This window comes from Notamacropus eugenii, chromosome 5 (genome assembly GCF_028372415.1).
Source record: "Notamacropus eugenii isolate mMacEug1 chromosome 5, mMacEug1.pri_v2, whole genome shotgun sequence".
Taxonomy (NCBI): domain Eukaryota; kingdom Metazoa; phylum Chordata; class Mammalia; order Diprotodontia; family Macropodidae; genus Notamacropus; species Notamacropus eugenii.
This window is the reverse complement of record NC_092876.1, coordinates 377948352-377967754: the sequence shown is the minus strand read 5'-3', so window position 1 is coordinate 377967754 and position 19403 is coordinate 377948352. Positions and strand designations below refer to the sequence as shown.

The window sequence follows — 19403 nt, the reverse complement described above, 5'->3', positions numbered from 1 at the left end:
TTCATCTGTAATAACGAGTGTAAATTTACCTTAACTCAGTTCTTTTCTCTTTTTTTGGGGGGTGCAGGGGTGAGGCCATCAGAGTTAAGTGACTTGCCCAGGGTCAAACAATTAGTAAATATCAAGTGTCTGAGGTCACATTTGAATTCATGTCCTGACTTCAGGGTTGGTGCTCTATTCACTGAACCACCTACCTGCCCCCCACCCCCTTTTTAATTTTTAAAAAATTTTAGATACTAAATACTAAATACTAAAACAATATAAATAGTGAAAAAAAGAAACATTATAAACTCAAATATTGAAACTCAAGCACAAAATAAGAAAAAAATAACATAGCATGTGCAAATTGGTTGCTCTTCAGCTATTTTAGAATGATAGAGCTAGTTTTTGTTTTTATTCAGTCAATCCAATTCATTCGTATCTTTTCTTGGCAAAGAGACTGGAGTGGTTTGCCATTTCCTTCTCCAGCTCATTTTACAGATGAGGAAACTGAGGCAAATAGGGTTAAGTGATTTCCCCAGGGTAATGTGGCTAGCAAGTACCAGGTTTTAACTCAAAAAGATTTTCCTGACTCCAGGCTTGATATTCAATCCACTGTGCCACCCAGGTTCCTGTTTTATCTTTAAGTGATTATATTAAAATTTCCATTTTTTTGTGCATTAAAAGTAATTATTAATAGTATCATATTACATACATAATTTATAAATATGTGAATATATACATATTAGGAGTGTATCCAATGCACATATACATAAATATACTTTATACACACACACATATACACAAAGTTATGTATATATACATGCATATGTTTACATATATATGTGTATATACATATACACTTTATAAATATATGAATATACACATGTTGGGAGTGTATCCAGTATATGCATACATAAGTATACTTTACACATATATAAATATATAAAGTTACGTATATATACATGTATATGTATATATACTTTAAAAATATGTATATACACATATTGGGAGTGAATAAAAAATTTTTATGACTGTGGTGCAATATTTTTAAAAAATTATATGATGACTTCTGAGATCCCTTCTAGTTCTAGTGATCTATGACTTCACTTTGAAAGCTACCCTCTTACCCACTTCATTCAGATGTGATAATTCATAAGGCACTTTAAATTGGCAGTAAACTACCCCGGAGATTTCCTTTGGGGCCTCTAAGGTTATTTCCTTTGATGAGTTGTTTCTCAGGTCATAAAAAACTAAACCTGAGGCTATCACCCTAAGTTTTACTGCCAATAATTTGCATCATTGAGGTCCTGCCCACAACAGCTTTGGAGCAAGGCATGCTGGGAAAAACCAAAGCCAAGGGAGCTCACAATTTGTGGAAAAGTCATTGAAGGGATAAAGTAGCCATCAACTTGTTTTTGGGTCTTTGATAAGGTTTGAATATAGAGGCTGAGACCCCTTGGGCATGAGGAATCAAACTGTAAATATACATATGCTATAAGAAGTATGATTAGATAGAATGAATCACTGTTAGTCAATTGGTAGGTGAGAGACAAGACAGCACTATGGAGAAATAAGCATCTGATGTGGATCGTTCAAAGTCTTTAGTTATTATTTAAGAACAGACAAACACCATTTGTGGTGCCATCAGTTCCTGAGTCACTTCAGTTGAAAGGACATTGACCTTTCAGCCGTTTTGGCCATGAGTGAAACAACCCTGAAGTGGTCTCTGCTAATATCCTACGAGAATGACTGGGGGAAGGACTAACCTTTGACTTTAGCTCCTGCATATTGACTATGACCTCGTGGATTTGGGCTGTGGACAAAGTGTTTGGGTAACCAAACAACAGAAATTGCCTTAAGTCTATAGTTGTATTCCTTTTCCATTTGTTATGATTTAAGAACTTTATGCAGCTATGCTATCCTTGCCATGAGTAAGCACCACTGGTGTGCAGTAAGGACAGGAAGAAGGATGGAATTTTGTCTGCCAATGAATGGAATAATTGAAGCAAAGTTTTGAATAAATCCGCACATTCATTCTGGGTTGCGGTCCACAAAATAGACAGAATTAAGCAAGGGAAAAAGACAGCTTTCAGTCATAGAGAACTTAACCTTCCATTGGACACCCTTGGGTTTTGGATAAAGCACTTAACCAATTAGGATGGACATTTGACCAAGGACTTTTGGATGTTATTGCTCAGTCATGTCTGACTCTTCATGACCCAATTATAAACTATTTGGAGAACCTGGAGCTTAACTATCACAAAACTCAAACTAAATTTGCACAGTTAGCTTATTTATATAATAATTATTGAAGATGGTAGTTTTCAGTGGGATATGATGCACACAGTAGGTCTTCCAATAAAGACAAGTTAATAGACTTTTTAAGGGAATAATTAGGAAAGCTCATAATCCATGGCACGTGAAAAGTTTAGAAACTATGTAACCACAACATTAAAAAAATCAATTTTATTCATACCCAGATTATGATTTCATTAAACAAACACAGTTTGTGTGATGCAAAAGATAAGTGATTTCACTAGTATGGATATTCTTTCCATTGACACAGATCTTAACCCTTCTATGTCATAACGAATTTTTATGAGCTTTCCTAGCTAAAAATATTCATTGTCTAGTAGGTAATCATCTGGTGATAAGGCAACTTGGATGGAGCTAGGCTGATTACTGGAGAATAGACCCATAATCTATTCTGGTTCTGCCAAAGCATAGCCCTATAGATGTCTATATGTATATATATAGCTGACCTATTGGTGTTAGTGTGTATGCACCATAGAGGATAAAAGGCAACATATAATGTATATATGATGCAAAAAAAAATTGACTTCCTGGAAAAGTTCATTAGTATTGTATGTCAATTTCATGCTTGCCCAGGCTCTGGATAATTTATGAAACTCTTGAGCTTTCCCAGTCACCAGTTGAGTAAAGCAGGTCTGTGTGCTTGCTCCCATGGGTAGAAAAGATCTTCAAATTAAGCAAAAATACATTAACAATACAAAATGGTTAGATAGTTCCAACAATAATACACAATAACACACTAGTGGTCCTATCTTTCCACAATAGCTCCAACATTGATGGTTCCTCACTTTTGTCCTCTGACCATTTCAGAAGGATTTTAACACAGGCCTATCTTTTCTCTAGGTCCAGTGGGAGGCTTTCTGTACCACTGAGAGAGAGCCCAGTGTCCCTGCCACACCTTAATAAAGCATTGAAGTAATGCTCTAGGGGAAGAGTTTATGCAATATGTCATAAAAAATGATTTGTTACATGACTTGATGAAGGGATTTATATAATTTTAAAGACAAGATTTTTTTTTGACTTAAGAACAAATCTAAAAAGCTTTTCCCACGTAGTCATTTCAAATTGCCTTTAAGGGTACTTTTTTGACACACCCATTATCTCTAACCTAAAGTTTCCAGTTGAAATTCTAATTTGAATTACCATGTTATACTTATTTAGAATTCTTTCATAGTTAAAAATCAACAAATACTTTTGAGCTATGTAACCCTGGGCAGTTTTCATTTTTCTCACCTTTGTTATCTATAAAATGGGGGTAATAATATCTTACCTACCTGCCAGGACTATTGTGAGGATCAAATTTGTATAAAGTGCTTTGCAAACCTCAAAGTGTCATATAAATGCTAGCTATCATTATTATAACTAGCTGGAAAACAGATATGATAATACTCATATTATTTAGTTCTTAGGCAATGGGGCAACTAGGTGTCTCAGTGGATAGTATGCCAGAAAGACTCATGTTCTTGTGTTCAAAATCTGGCCTCAGACACTTATTAGCTGCGTGACCACGGGAAAATCACTTAACCCTTTCTGCCTCATTTATAGCTATAGCTCAAGAAGGAAATATCAAACCACTCCAGAATCTTTGACAAAAAACCTTGAAATGGGGGTCATGATGAGTTGGACATGATTGAAATTACTAAACAACAGTGTTGCCTTATTGGGTAATAGTACCAAACTCATAAAGAAACTGGGTTCACTCATTTGTACATAAAGATCCCTGTGGGTTGCATATTATCTTAGTTTTAAAATATAATGTCATCTATATTTTATTTTATTAAATATTTCCTAACTGTGTTTCAACCTGGTTTGGTTCAGCTGCATGTGACCTATGTGTTTGATACCTATGTGTAATATGTGTTTGATAAAATTCTAAATAAATATGAGCTCATTACTTCTCTCTGGTATGATCAGAGAATAACTTTGAAAATGACAAGAGAGGTGAGGCAGGCCTCTAAGGATTGTTAGAATTGTGATCAGTGGTGTGAAGGGAAAGATATTCCAATGAGGCTGCAGACCATGAGAAAAGGTACATAAGGGGGTAGTACAAGGGACATGTGGACTTTAGCAGATCATTCCTAGAAGAGAATAGAGAAAAAAAAAATCAGAAAGGTAGGAGAGTGAGAAGGCCTTGAATTTAAGGCCTTCAATGAATTTGAATTATATTCTGAGGGCAGTGGAAAGTTATCAAAAATATTTAAGTGGAATAATATGATGAAAGTGCTATTTTAAGACAATTAATTGGGTGGCAAGAGTGTTGATTTGCAGGGAGATGAAATTGGGAACATCTATTTAGGGGTTATTGCAATTATACAGGCAGTGGTTAATAGGAACCCAAAATTAGTAAGTAGAAATCGAAATTGTAAGGAAGGGATGACTTCTAGACCTTTTGCATGAGAAATGATCAGATTTCATGACAGATTGGAAGTAGGAGGCAAGAAGGAAGACTCCAAAACTGGGGTGTGGTTTTAAGCATTGGTGACTTATGAAAGAATCATGAATACAAACAGAGAAGTCAGGAGAGGAAGCCATCATTTGGAGGTGTTGGTGAAATAGAGAGGAACTGATGAATTCAGTTGGGACATGTTGAATTTCAGATGTCCACCAGAGAGATCAGTGATGGAATTGAAGCTATACTTCTATTATCAGAAGAAGATGAGACATCACCTTGGGAAACACATGAATGTAGGAGATCTGAGGAAGAGCCAACAGGAAAGATATAGAATCTTTAGTAAACTTTTCATTTCTGATGCATGATTGGTGCTTGAGAAACATCATGATATATTGTAATAGAAAATTAGAGTCAAGCCTTCTGAGGCTGAATCTTGCCTCAGACAATTACTCGTGATGGGATCATTGGCAAGTCTTAACCTCTCTGAGCACGAGTTTGATCATCTGCAAAATGGGGGTGAAAGAAATTATTCATAATCAATGATTTGGAGACAAATCATTGTCTTGTTCCCTTTTTCTGAAGTCCTCATTTCTAGGTTCAGCTTCTGAAGGATATGATTGATTATAGTAGATAGGATTAACTTTCTCCTCAATCTAGGTAACTGCTACTACACCCAAATTTTTTACAAGGAATTTAATCTAAGCTGCAACTCTGACCCACTGTGTTCTACTCAGGCTTGGGTGGGGGTTATAGATCCTTTGTCTAGTTTTGGGGGTGTGATTTGGAAGTAAATGACATAAAGTCATGGTTCCCCAGACTCTCATTAGAATAGGTCCACCTGTCATTATAATATTCATTCTCTCTCATTAGTTGTTAATCAATCAGAGTTGATTGCCACCCTCAGAAACACCCATCCTTCCCAGGGCATATAAGCAGTAAGTGCGTTCCTTTGAGGGATGTTTGGCATTTGAGAGTGCCTCTCAACCCTTTTATTAATAATAAAATGATCAATTACCGAGAAGCTATGTCTCTTGAAGTTTTTAAGTGTCACAGGGGAAAATAATACTTGAATTCCCTATGTAGATTATATTGCCAATCAGTAGAATGTAAGTTCCCTGAGGGTAGAAACTGTGGTCTGGAGCAGGAGAGGACATCAGAAACCATCTAGTCCAATCACTTCATTTGAAAAATGAAGACATTGAGGCCAGGGAGGTTGTGACTTGTCTAAAGTCACATAAACAGTAAATGTCAAAGGTAAAGGTTGATTCATGATCACTTCCAAGTTGGAGTTCTTTCCATTGTGCCACACTCTCTCAGTAGCCTTAATGCCTGGCAAGGGATAGAGACAGAATCTCTGGTCTCATTGATAGAAGGACCTACCAGGTGAGGAAATTTGCTCTGCTAATAATATGAGTTGGCAACTTCTCTCTATAACTTAATGAATTGCCTAGGGAAGTAATATGAAATTCAAATAGAAATGGAGGTCACTAACCTGTACATTGGGATTTTTGTGGTGATATATAGACTTAGAAAATCACACATTAACATGAACACATCTCTATGTTCTATTGTGAGGCAGCTAGATGGCTGCCTCACAGGCCTAGAGCACTGGGCCTGGAGTCAGACAGACCTGAGTCGAGATCTGGGCTCAGACACTAGCTGAGCAAGTCACTTAACATCTGTCTGCCTCAATACACTGCAGAAGGAATGGCAAACCACCCCAGCATCTTTGGCAAGAAAATCCCATGGATGATATGGACCGCGAGGTCACAAAAAGTCCAAACTGACTAAATATCAAGTGTTCTATTGTATTTTAATTTATTTTCTTAAACATTTCCCAATTACATTTTTCTATCTAGCTAAAGCTGCTTGGGTGAGTGGCAGGTCCCATATTTGATATTTCTGGCCTAGAGCACCAGGAATTGTGACTTTGCAGAGTCAAATGGCTAGTATGGGCTGAGGAAAGACGAGAACCCAGCCCTTCCTGGCTTTGAGGAAGGTTCCTTTATTTGCAACACCATGATGCCTCTATTGTTGATGTTGGTTGTTTTTATTCATGTCCAACTCTTGATGACTCCTTTTTGGGTTTTTCTTGCCAAAGACGCTGGAGTGGTTTGCCATTTCCTTCACCCTCTTACAGATGAGGCAAGCAGGTTAAGTGACTTGCCCAGGGTCAAGCATTTGCCCAGCTAGCAAATGTGTGAGGGTGGATTTGAACTCAGGTCTTCCTGACTCCAGGCCCAATGCTTTTTGCACAGTGCCACTTAGCTGCCCCCTTGATGCCTCTATGCTTTATGAAATATTTGTTGAACTGAATTACCACTGTTATGTGGCTGTGAGATAAGGCTTATAAATAAGATAAGGTTTATAAAGCAAAATACAAATGTTTATTATGTCTGTTCCCTATCTCTGTTTAACAGAGTTTTCTTGTTGTAGTCCAGTCATGTCCAACTCTTGATGACACCATTTAGGGTTTTCTTGGCAAAGATACTGGAATGGTTTGCTAGTTCTTTCTCCAGCGCATTTTACAGATGGGGAAACTGAGGCAAAGGAGGTTAAGCGACAGGTGTCTGAGTTGAACTCAGGAGGATGAATCTTCAGGCACTCTACTCACTGCACAACCTAGTTGTGCTAGCAGAGGGGACGTGACCCTTAATTATCTTTCCAGTGATCCCTAAATCACTTCATGGTGACAGCTGCCTATTCTGGATGTGTCTATATATGGCCTGGCCACGAGGCAAGAGGTCCAATTTTCATTCCCAGCCAGGAGTGGCCTTGGATGATTACTTTATCTCTTTCACTTTTACTTAACTCAGTAGAAAATGAATATTCCCTGGGACTCCCAAAGGTAAAAAGCAAGAGTTCTCAGTCGATGAAACATTTGATTAATTAATCAATGTAGACTGTGTCAATAAAGATAAAGGCTAGTAGGAAACACCTGCGCTTAAGTTGCAGGTGGGAGCCCTCCCCCCATTATTGTTCTTGTTCTAGGACTTAGCACGAGAAGCAGGGAACAGGAAGCCATCCCTAGCATTTATCCCCTCCCTGTCCTCGGCATACGTGTCAGCACTTAATGGAACTGGATGTTTGCCCATTGGAGGGGCAAGGTATTCTAACCAGCTTCCCCAAAAGCAGGAAGCCCGTCGTGAGTCAGAGCTTTGCTCCCCTTGTTGATTGTGTTCTGGGGGAGGGGAGGAAACAGAGGAGGAGATCTTTTGCAGGCCAGCCTGGGCTCTGAGGCCAGCCAAAGCCACTGATGACCAAGTACCTGGTGGGTAAAGAAAACCAAGTCCAACTTCAGAAGTATAGTCCCTGACTTACAAATGATCCTGGATTTCCTCATCTGCTACTACTACGCTAGCTGTTGCAATCTCGCTTGCTGTAGAGACTTCTGATGTTGCTTTAAATGTTAAGAGTCTAAAGGTCTCTCTCCCTTAGACTATGGGGGAACTGGAAAATGGAGATGTGAGGTCTGTGCCACCTAGTTCGGCTAGGTGTAGGGGGCACAGGGTTGTGGAAAATGTGGAGAATTTATAAAGAGAGACATGAAATAATGAAGAGCCTAAACCCAAGAGAATGTTGTGTACAATAACAGTAATATTGTTGGTTGGTTTGTTTCGCAAGGCAATTGGGGTCAAGTGACTTGCCCAGGGTCACACAGCTAGTAAGTGTCAAGGGTGTAAGGCCAAATTTGAGTTCAGGTCCTTCTGATTCCAGGGCTCTGCCACCTAACTGCCCCTAATATATTGTTTTAAGAACAGCCTTGATTGATCAAGTCATTTTGACTATTATAAATATCCAAATTAACTACAAAGTTCCTGTGAAGGAATATCTGCATCCAGAGAAAGAATTGAGAAATAGAAGTATGGATAGAATGATTTGACACACACATCTATGTATACACACGTATATACACATATTTATGTCTAATGTTAGCTAGCCATCTCTAGAGCAGGGTGGGAGAGGGAAGTGAAAAAACAAATTTACATAATAACTTTATTATATATTTAAAGGGAATAGTAAGTTGTATGTGATGGGTTTGCAGTTTCATGTGCAATCATCTTCTTTTATCATACTATGTTATGGAAATTCTTTTATTCCATAAATTAAAAATTAAATAAAGATTTCAAAAATAAAAAAGTAGAGAAAGGCAAAAAAGTGATAAAAAGAGGGTGAGTTTGGGAGAATTTCTCCCAGGCCATGTAGATGTCAGTACTATTTTAGTGTGAATTTATTCAATTGGGCATATTTTCTCTCGGTATCTGAACAAGGCTAACTATGCTGAGGCAACAGACATTTTAATGTAATACAATTAATGTTTGAGCATGGGTCAGTTTTGGGGGGGTAGTTGGGAAAAGTGTCTCTAGGGGTCTTCATGGATGTATGTTTGTTCAAAAGAGAGAGGCAGGGTGTCTTAGTGTTGACGAAAATTCCAGGAGTAGGAGAGAGGCAAAGAAAAGGAGGTGGGAACCTGGAATCCGGAGGTTCTGAGTTAAAATCTAGCCTCAGACACTTGACAATTACTTGCTGTGTGACATTGGGCAACTCACCTAACCACAATTGCTTTGCCTTCCCCCCCTCAAAAAAAAAAAAAAAAAGAAAGGGAGATGAGAGGGTAGCAAAGACATTTCATCTACTTGGAAAGAAAAGGAAACTCTCTTTATATCACTTCCACAAGTTTGTCCCTTCTCTCCTTGCTCATAGTATTCAGATCCAAGCTTCTGCTACTAATGCCACAATTCAGCTATGGCAGGAGTTACTAAGGAGTAAAGACAAAATATGGAACATAGGATTTAAAGACTGCAAATAGCTGATCAAAAGCCTGAAATTTGGATGAAATGAGCCAAATGGCCTGGGGGAAAAGCTGAAAATGTGAGTACAAGACTATCATTTCTGGTCTTTGGTGGGTCTTTTATAATTTTGAACAATGAGGAATCTCGATGAATGAAAAATTATTTATTTTTTTGTGAACTGACCTGGAGATTTACCTACTATTTAACTTTTTTTTTTTTAAACAGAAAGGAGCATCCGAATTTGTAAACAAATAATTTGACCGACTATTTTCTGAGACCTCTTTATCATGGCATAGTGGAAAGAGTGTTGGCTCGAGAGACCATACGACCCAAGTTGAAAGCCCACCTATAATGCTTACTATCTGTGTATTAAGGTGTTCTATGGATGTGGTTTTTTCCATGACTTGTATTAAACTCCTTAGAGACAGAGACCTGATCTCTTTATCTAAACTTGGTATCCCTTTCCTCTTGGTTTAGTGCGATGCTTTGGAAAAGGTTGGTGCTCAGTAAATAATAAAAGGTGAGGTTTTTTATAGCATTTTAAAGTTTGCAGAAGACTCAGCTTCCAGTCTGGGAAGATGGGAGGTCAAGAAGTACTTCTGATACACCCTGCTTGTGTGTGGGCCCTGCACAAGCGTTCCCCAGACAATTCTCTAAAACAACGAATTGCAGCTGTATTGGTGAAGCGTCCTTCCTCATCAGTAGTTCCCATTGCCAGGGAAATCTAATGGGAATCTATGTGCTTTATAAGGATGATGTCATTTGATCTTCATGATAACCTATTAGGATTTGGCCTAAAGCCTTTCTAGTCCTTGAAAGTAATTTGGAAGTATGCCCCCCAAATTACTAAGTGATGCATTTATCTTGTGTTCTAGCAGTACCATTTCTAGGTCCATGATTCAATTCAATTCAATAAACATTTATTTATTAATCTCCTACTATGTGTCAGGCAATGTGCTAAGAGCTAGGGATACAAATAAGTAAGAGAGATAGTTCCTGCCCTTAAAGAATACAGAAAAGGAAGCTGAAAAGGGGTGTGTGTGTGTGTGTGTGTGTGTGTGTGTGTGTGTGTGTGTGTGTGTGTGTGTGTGTGTGTGGTGTGTGTGACACGTTAAGTGATTTACCCATGGTCACACTGCTAATAAACTTCAGAGACTTGGACCAGCTTTCAAAGGGTTGAATCCAGATTTTCTTTACATGCTATTTGTTGAATTGAATTGTCCTCAAGAATAACGATTATCATTTAAAAATGACTGACTTCTTTGACAATAGGCCACCTGAGATTTCCCAAAAGTAAATCTGTTTGTTTTCCAAAATTTTTCATAGATCGAGGATCTATGAAATCCCACCAGCTGGAAACAGAAGACATGCTGATGCTTATGTATCTTTACTTAAAGCCCCACATGATCCTTTGAGTGTGATGCATTATATCAGTTGAAATGAAAATTAAATCACTGCTTCATTTTCTCTTAGAGTCAAGCTCCAGGTATTCTATTTCAGGCAGCATCATTTAATTTTCACCCAAATTCCTCCAAATTCATTTTGTTGCTGAGGCTGCTTTGAAGTGACAGCTTTCAGTTAGTTTCCCCGGGGATCTCACACCAGAGGGCTGATTGTACCACTGAACGACTGAATCTGAACCCTGAACCAAGGCAGCAGAAACAATTCAAGTCCTTAACTTTTAGCTCAGAGAAGCCCTGGGCTTGATATGTTAATCATTTAATTGGTAAGATTTCCAGTCTTTTATTTTGTTTATAGATACCTGGGGAGATTTTTTTTTTTCATTACAAGTATAAAGGTTAAATACCATCAAATATATCCTAATTACTAAAACCAACACCTTTGATAGTATACTCTTCAACTTAAGTGAGATAAAGGAACTGGAAATGAATCCTGGTGTTTTAAATGTTATTTAGCCATTATGAATATCTTAACCCACTTCAAAAATGTTACATATTTTTGTTCAACTTCTTAACTATCATCATTTTAAAATTAAAATTTTAACTCTCATAAGAATAGACATAGAGATTTATGTCTGCTGATATAAAGAGAGTGAGTTGGACTTCCAAACTGGTCAAAATCCAACCAACCAAGGCAATAATTACATCTAAGAAATGTCATATTACTGATACAACATAATATAGTTTAATAAATAATTGAATCCACAAGGGAAAAAAAATCTACATTCAGGGCACCTCTAATGCTAAGGAAGAGCTATAGTTTGTAAAACAATTAAGGTTATAAACCTGTTGTATTCTGGCTGTTGTACTTAGGACAAATGAAGGAACCTCTCTGATCCTTGATTTTTTTTTTTAATAGATAGGGATAAATAGGGATAGGTACTGAACTCGGATGAAAAAAACTCCCTCTTCAATAAATGTGTAGTGATACCTACTCTGCAACTTACATAGTCATCGAGTTTCCTAGAGCACTGAGAAAGGAAGCTATTGGCCCAGGATTATACACCCAGAGTTGAAGTCCCGGTGTCCCTGGTCTTGAGGCCTGCTCTCTATCCATTAGACCACAGCTGACTCTCATCTGTACGATAGGGACATGGGATAATTGTGAAAATTGTGAAAAAAGTATTTTGTAAACCAAAAACACTATAAGTTCATTATTGTAACACTTCAATGGATTTATGATCTCATTGATAGGAATATATTCCCTCCATCTACAGAGCTCTCATTTCATCTTCCTCTCTCATCCCATTCTTCATCTTCTCCCATAAATTGTCCAGAGGAGAACTACCCAACGTATTTGAGAGCTTCACTTAACATCCCCTGAGTAGCAGCACAACAGCCAAGCTGTCTATTTCTTATCCATCATTCTTGCTCTATGACCAGCCTACCCCCTTTTCTGATTATTCATTTCCTGGATGAAGTCTTTTACATCACTCGGAGTGTGAATCATCACTGGTAATATACAATAGTCACATATATCATTTTGGCTTGCTGTTGCCCTCTGGATCACGTGCAATTTTGATTCTTCAGAGAATGAGTGGTTCCATGTCTCTTTTACATTTACCTGGAAGAGCATTGGTATGGGTATTCCCATAAAATGCTGGTTCTACAAGAGGGATTTTGAATAGTAAATAGTGAGTAAACTTAATTATCCAAGCAAATAACAAGTAGGAATAGGACAGCATATGTAAACCATAAAATATACGAGTGAATAACTTCTTTGGATGGAAGTAAGTTGAAATCTAGCTCCAAGAGAGAGGTCCCTATTTTATATCTGGTCTTCAGGCAGTGGGAGCCATTACATGGATTCAGGAAAATTTGGAGGTGGTCTCAGAGGAAATGCACTAGAATTAATTAAGGGGAACAGGGATGAGTTTGTGGCAGAAGGTGGGAATTTTAGCTGAGACTTGAAGCAAGGGAGAGATGAGGAAGGAGAGCATTTCAGTCATGGGGGAAGAGTCAGCAAAAACCTAAAAGACTGTAGTTTTTAGTAGCTGACAAATCCCAAGAAATACCCTCTTTGAGTCTTACTATGTTATTTTCTAGAATTTCTTCTTAACAATTACCCATTTTCAAGATGTGAGTCAAACTTATCTGCTGGGAGAGAAGCCTGCAGTTTATGATATCCCAGAACTCGGCTGGAGGTACCTCCCTTCTTTTAGTCTACTTTCTGAAGGCAAGAACGTAAGCTTTTTGTTCCTGTGTTAGGGGATCTTATAATTTGGGCTTAACTTTAACACTAGGTCCTGGGGTAGGTTACCTTAGGCATAGTCAAGGCCCAAGCAACTTAACCAATTCCTTCATTACTTCATAACCCTTCTAATTACAAGGTGAAATCTCCTTGGGGTTGCTAGTGCTTCAGGATTCCCTTCTCCTTAGGCCCTCATGACAAAGCATAACAAATCGCACCTGGCACTGGGGAGGCCTTGGGGTGCATAAGTGACCGGCATCAGGTTGGGGGACTTTCAGCTCTGGCCCTAATTCAAAGGGAAAACAAATCACTATTTCCTCTCGTTTGAACGTAACCAGGCAACTTTCGAGGGTATGTTTATGTCACTGTACTTTCTAGTTTCCACTGGGACTGAAAACACCAAATCCCATCAGAACAGCTGTTTTTTATTACAAGGGATAGTATCCTGGTCTTGGGGAAAGGTGATAATTTTTACATACAGGCCCCTGTACTTGGTGCTTTTTTGAATTGAACTTCTGAACCCCCTGAGGCCTTGGAAAAGAGATCTTCCTGCTCTGTTTTCAGGAATATCTATCTGCCCTTTGAATGCTCTGTGATCTCTCCTGTCCTTCCACACCATCCCAGAACTTCATAAAAACTCTCTGTTTTCTCCTTCACCCATCACTTTCTCTCATCAACCAAGAATGGAAAAAAAAAAACCAACCCTCAAAACCTTGATCACCGCATTAGGTTCAAAGGGCATTGTCATTGATAAATGGTTGAATCCCTGTAGGATATCAAGATTTGAGGGTAAAACCCATATCATTTTTCTCCAAAATTGTTTTGACTTCTACATCATTCTTTTAAGTTCTCTCTGTCTCTGTCTATTTTAATCTTAGTATAGAAGTTTCAGTATAGCAAACAGGCTGTTGGCATGGATGCTTGAGTCAATAGAAAAACTCCTTTACTGAGTATTGGAGTTACTTAACCCTGAGCTTCCATCCTCAAAATGAAATTGTATTGTCTGCTTCACAGAATAGCAGTGAAGATAAATCTGTTTGTTCATTTACACTTGAAATCATGTCACCTTTAATTGTTACTTCCTCTGGGTCAGGAAATGAGACTGTCCTTTGCCAAAATTAAGTGTCTCAGAACCTGAATCCTCAAACAGGATATAAACACACTTAGGACACAAGTGATTTTCTGTTGAAAAGCACCCAAAAATTTCTAATCTAAGAATTATGATTATGTACACACATAAGGACAGTCTCATAAAAAGTTCCTGTTGAGATGATAGTGTTTGTTTGCAAAGTAACCAAGACATCACAGAGTGCTATGTAATATCCCCCCAAGTACCTAGACACCTGGAAAAGCAATTCAATGCAGCCGAGTAAAAGCTGATATAAATAGTTACCAAGGAATATAGAGAATGAAAAGTGAAAATAAAGCATTCGAGAACAATAGTCCCTGTGGTGTTTCTAAGTCTAGGAATAATTTAGTAGGCACTTAATAAATGTTTATTGAATGAATGAGGGAATGAATAATTTTTAATAATACTTTGAGGCAAGGGCATTGGATTTGGAGTCAGGAAGACCTACTTGGGTTCAAAGCCTATCCATATATTTACTAGCTCTGTGATCCTGGGCAAACCACTTAACTAATTTCTCTGTGCCTCAGTTTCCTCAACTCTAAATTGAGAAGTCTAATTCTACATCTATGATCTCATGAATAGCTACATGATAAATGCCTTATTCAAAATGGAGGTAAGCTATATAATGAATAAAATTTTCATTTGTATTTAGCTCCATTTTCTAATTTGTAAACAGATGTTATATCTAGGGGACTGTGGACTAAAAAATAATTTGTTATCTAATTTCAGTATTTTTTTATCTTCCACAGGTAAGCACCTTCTGGAGTCAGGAAGTCATGAGTTCCGATCCAGCCTTGAATACTTACTAGCTATATGACCCTAGACAAGTCTCAGTTTCCTCAATTGTAAAATGGGGATAATAGTACCATCTATCTCACTGAGTTGTTGTGAGGATCAATGGAATGATATCTGTAAAGTAACCCAATAGGCATAAATAGGTAATAAATTTGTATTTCCTTCCCTCCTTTTATCTCTAAAATAAGAATCATAAGAGCTCCTACCTCCCAACGTGTCAAGGATCAAATGAGATAACATTTGGAAAGCCTGGCACATAGGCATCATATAAATGTTGTTATTAGTCTATCAGTCATCTTTGGAAATGCCCTCAACTTTTTCTTCTTCCCTCTTAGTGGGCACTCTCTGGTAACAAAGAAAAACAGTTAACAAAACTACTGAAAATAGTGACAATGTCTAATAATGTCAGCAATATTTTGTCTTTCTAGTCCCTTACCTTTTTGCCAAAAGGACAGAGTTTTGTTTCATTTTCTATTTTCCAGGATTATTCCTGATTTTTTTCATTTATTAAGAGTTTGCTTTTTTTAAAGTGATCTTTAAGTGATTTGGGGGGTTTTGCCAAGTTAATATGTTAACTTTTTCGCATGCAAGTCCCTGGGCATACCATTCATCACAACTGGAAAGACAAAAAGGCATATCGTTGGCGTGGGAACCAGGGAGGCAGGAGGCCCCAGAGGACAAGTGGTAACAGATCAGGGCAGAGGCAGACATCCTCACCGAGTCTGATCCATTCACTCTGTCTGAGATTAGGGAGTGGAAGACATTTATTTCTGCAAAGCTATTTTCATAGAATGAGTGACTCATAGAATGTTATAATTAGATTAAACCTTCATAGGTCACAAAATCAGAAAACTTTTTGAGTAGGAAGGGACCTTGGAGATTATCTAGGTCCAGTTTCCTCACTTGAGTTTCATGTTCTCCTATATTTAGAGCTGGGAAGGATTTCAGAGGTCATTTAGGCCAATAATCCTATTTTACAGATGAGGAAGTTGGGTCTGAGAGGGTCAAATGGCTTGTTAGGTTACACAGAGACAGTCAGTAGCAGAGGCAGAATTTGAACCCAGTTCCACTGACCCCAAACTGAGAATGTTTTTCCACTCTCATTTTCCCATTAATTCTGCGTAACGTGATGTCTCCCTTTCTCATCTTTATAGTTGAGGGAACAAAGACCCAGAGAGGCAAAGGGGACTTTCTGTTCATATCTGTTCATTGTATGACAGAGATGTATATATCATTGAGCTATGCTCCCATACCACCAGTTTTCAAGGCTCTGAAATCAGTATCTAAGTATCTCTATTATGAATAGAACAGAGCTTGAGAGAGGCATAAATTGCATGTTCAGAAAAGATACCTGGAGTAGGAAGGGGACACTCAAAGCCCATTTGATAGAAGTTTCATTAGTGATGTGGGATTTCAATTTGAATGATGAGAAGCAAGAGTTTAGAGAGTGTGAAAAATGAAGGCACACACCATGTACAAGAAGTGGCAGAAAAAGGATAAAAAGTGAGAATGACATCATCGGAGTGAACACTGGTGTGATGGTGTACTTCCTGGGCATAACAAAGGAGGTGACAGGCAGGGGAGAGGGTCTAGCCCCTGGAGAACATGACATTGCTTGGGGTGGACTGGTTCACTCAGAGATTTGGTATCTCTCCTTCTACCATTGAAGTCTTGACTACCACTAATTTCTGTTTCTGTCTGTCTCTGCCTGTGTCTCTGTCTGTCTCTCTACTCTGTTTCTGCTTCTCTATATCTCAATCTCTTCATAGTTCTGCCTCTGCATCTCTACCTCTGTCTGTCCCTCTCACTCTTCCTCTCTTTCTTATCTTCCTCTCCCCCTTCCTTCTCTTCTCCTCTTTTTCCTCCCCCATCCCCTCTCCTTTCCTCAATTCTCCTGTCCTCTCTTCTCTCACTCTTGCTTTATATATCTACCTCTCTCTTTGTCTCTTCTTCTGTCTTTCATTAATCTTTCAATTCTCCATCATCTTTCTTCTAGAAGTAGCCCCTTTTAGTGAGGTGTAGAAAAAAGTGGCATCAGGCTGGGAGGGAAACAGCAACAGTTACTATTGATAATCACTCTTAATCCAGGAGGGTCCAGAAGAGAGCCTTTAGCCAGGGTCCTAGTGTTCTCCAATGTATGAGCTTCAGAGTGCAGTAGGTTTAAGGTTTTGAGAAAGGAAAGTCAAGTCATGTCATCATTTCTCTGATGGCATGGTCTTTTTTGGCAATTAAGGATGAACACATCTTTCTTCCAAAAATCTTTAAAGTTATTTTTTATAGAGAATCTCATTTATGCTATCAATATTATTTTATTTTTAAGTGCAGCCAAGTATGCATTACTCTATTTTAAAAAACATGAAATCTTGGGCACAGAGTAGGATTTTTTGTTGTTGTTCAAGATTATACCATTTTTTGTCTCATGCCTTTACTAGACTGTATGTTCCATTAGCACAGGTGTTATCACATTCACACTTGCTACTCCTGTCCTTCTCCCACCTGATATATCTGATCTAGATTTTGTAATGTTCCTCAGTACCTAGTATCTGTTTTGCACCCTCTACTCCTTAAATATTTGTTGAACGACTGACTGACTGATTAAATAAATGAATGAATAAATTAACTGGGTGTCAGACAGAACTCCTTACTGGTTGGTGACCTTTGGCAGATTTTTGAAGTTCTTGGGACTTTGGCTTCCCAGTCTGCAAGGTAGAGACATAACTTCCTTGTTGATAAAGCTCTTTGAAATCCTTGGGTGAGGACCAAGTCTTACATATACATAACATGTAAACAAACTCTGGCTGACATATTGACAACTGAATATTCTAAAAATAATGACCTTGTATGTTCATCATAGACCTCTCTCTCCCTTTATCTTTTTCTCATGGGTTCCATCTGGGTGAACTTATTTAAATTTATTTTCCCAGGTCACCATAACGTGTATTTGGGTTCTCTATCCAGGAAACAACACATCTGATACTCTTATCCCCTGGCCACACAAGGTTGGCCTAAGGCATCAACTCATTCAATTCCTTCAAAGACGAGGTCTCAACTTCCCTCCCCTATCACCCAGTGCTGTCATTTCCCTCATCTTATATTTCCCTGCTCAGACCCTTATAGATAAGCCTAATACTTCCTTTCTGAATTTCACAAAACTAATTCCATTTTCACACCAAACTTACAGAAAATATGGGATGCTGATGGGAATGGGGAGGGAATACAGCAGAGAGAGTGAAGAGAGAAAAAAGCAGAAGGCAGGCTCAATCTGTTTTCTCTCTTTCCGGAAACAGATGCTGGCCAACTTCTTCACATAAATAGAATCAGGTTTCTAATGAATGAAGTGTCATTATCCAAGGTCACTTAACTATCATTAGCACTTTAGGAAATCCAAATTTTGGAGCAGATTGGAAGAATTGTATTTATTATCCAAAATAAAGTACCCAAACTACCCATTTCAACTCAGTTAATTATATTTTATTACCTTAACCAAAGAATTAGAGCCATTCCTAAATGGCCCAATATTTTTCCTACGGTAGTGAGTCCTTTTTCATTAGATGTGTTGTTCACTAGTTGACCCTTTGTCACAGATGTTGGATAATGTATTTCTACCTAGGGTTGAAAGTTGGCCAGATGTACTATAAAGTCTCTTCTAGCTCTAAGATTCCATGATTAATAAACTGAAGTAGGTCAGAAATGTGAAGAGATTTGAATTGGACATATGTATATCTGAAACCCCACAAAGTCTTACTGTGATACCTCCTCATAATGTGGAGATGTTCTTGGATTCTTGAAGAACAATGGAGCAAAAATCCTAGCAGGTTTTACTATGCTGAAAAGACTTTGCGAACCACTCTAGAAACAGATTGAATCTGCTTTTGGAAGATCAATCAGTCAACCAGCATTTATTACACACTTACAATATGCCAAGCACTTTGCTAAGCACTGAGAAGAATACAGAAAGAGGCAAATGACAGCCCCAGCCATCAAGGAGCTCACAATCTAAGAGGGGAACAACAAGCAAGCAAATACGTAAAATCAAGTTATATTCAAGATAAATAGGAAATTAACAGAGGGGAGGCACTAGAATCAAGAGAGATTGGGAGGGTACAAGGTGGGATTTAGTTGGGACTTGAAGGAATCCAGGAAAGTATGGAGACAGAGATGAAAAGGGGGTGCATTCCAGGGATGGTGGACAACCAGAGAAATTGCCCAGAGCTGAGATGTGGAGTATATTGTTCATAGAATATAAACAGGAGACCAATGTCATTGAATTGAAGAAGACCTAGCAGGGAATAAGGTGTAAGAAAACCAGAAATCTCTATCTCTGTCTCTGTCTGTTTCTTTCTTTCTC

At 38.2% G+C, this 19403-nt stretch overlaps 1 long non-coding RNA gene across 1 annotated transcript; it reads left to right on the top strand.

Moving 5' to 3' along the window:
• The first annotated feature begins 7642 nt into the window (after positions 1 to 7642).
• LOC140503040 (uncharacterized) lies at positions 7643 to 10417 on the top strand. Its single transcript, XR_011966687.1, has 3 exons — positions 7643 to 7958; positions 9392 to 9559; positions 9706 to 10417. It is a non-coding gene; the product is annotated as an uncharacterized lncRNA (long non-coding RNA).
• The last annotated feature ends 8986 nt before the right edge of the window (positions 10418 to 19403 follow it).